This window comes from Acinonyx jubatus, chromosome C2 (assembly GCF_027475565.1).
Source record: "Acinonyx jubatus isolate Ajub_Pintada_27869175 chromosome C2, VMU_Ajub_asm_v1.0, whole genome shotgun sequence".
In the NCBI taxonomy this organism is placed as follows: domain Eukaryota; kingdom Metazoa; phylum Chordata; class Mammalia; order Carnivora; family Felidae; genus Acinonyx; species Acinonyx jubatus.
Genome location: NC_069384.1, coordinates 130648034 through 130649089, shown reverse-complemented (window position 1 = coordinate 130649089; position 1056 = coordinate 130648034).

Genomic DNA, 1056 nt, shown 5'->3' with positions numbered 1-1056 from the left:
CCATGGCTCCCTGCCTAATTCTTGAGACCCTTTGTAATTGAACCAGGCCCTGGCCACACTGCCCCAGGGAGAGAGGGGAAGGCCATCTTCCCGATGCAGTTTCTCCAGGAATACGGTGGATGGACTGACCTAAGTCCCCACTGGGATATGAAGCAGTGGCTTGGGAGGTAATTGATGAACGTGGCCAAAATCACACAGCTAGTGTTGCAGTGGGATATGGGGAAATCCTTAAATTAGTCTGCTGACCTGTTTCCCAAGCATCTCTAAATAATGCCTTTTACCCTATGACATAAAATCCAAGCGCTGTTGGCTCGCTAACAAAAGATCCTATAAGCCTTCCTGTTTCCCCTCTGCAGAGAGCTTGTCTATGAGAACATTTGTGTAAAGTACATTGACTGTGGTCTGCACCTGCAGCAAGCTAAGGCCCTTTCACCGTTGCCACATCTGAGGAGGGAGGTCCCAGTGGGGAATGGGCTGCATAATAGTCCTAGCCGGTCTGTACAACTAGAATCAATCCTGGCTCCTGGAGAGAAGCGGGGCAGGCGTTGGGGCTCAGGCAGAGTGCCGGCTGGCATCCTGCCCTCTGGGCCCGACTTCTCGGGAGTGGCTTCTGGGGATGGGGCAGGGGATGCAAGAGGAACCCCGGTCTCTTGTTGGTCTGTTGCTTCATATACTCTCTCCCTTTCTTTTGAGGGCTAAAAGATGGCTCTGCTAGGTGAGAGCAAAACCAATGAGGAATTGTACAGAGTTTGTCTCTTGCAGTGTTTTTTTTTTTCTTTTCTTTCTTTTAATCAGCTAGTAAAGATGGATTTATTGCAGGGTTCATGGGCCCTCTCCTAGATCTTGGGTCAGGCCTGGCCCCAGAGCATCTGGTAGAGGAGAGCCACGACCAGCCGCAGGGTCCCCACTTCCGGTCCAGGGCTCCTTCCTCTAGCCTTCTCCGAGTGAACCCCACTCCTAGCCTCAGCCCCAGGATGCGCCTTCCACAAAAGTCCTTCCCTCCATGAGATATGACTAGTGCTGCTTGGATTTCCGTGGCTGAGCTGAATAAAATCA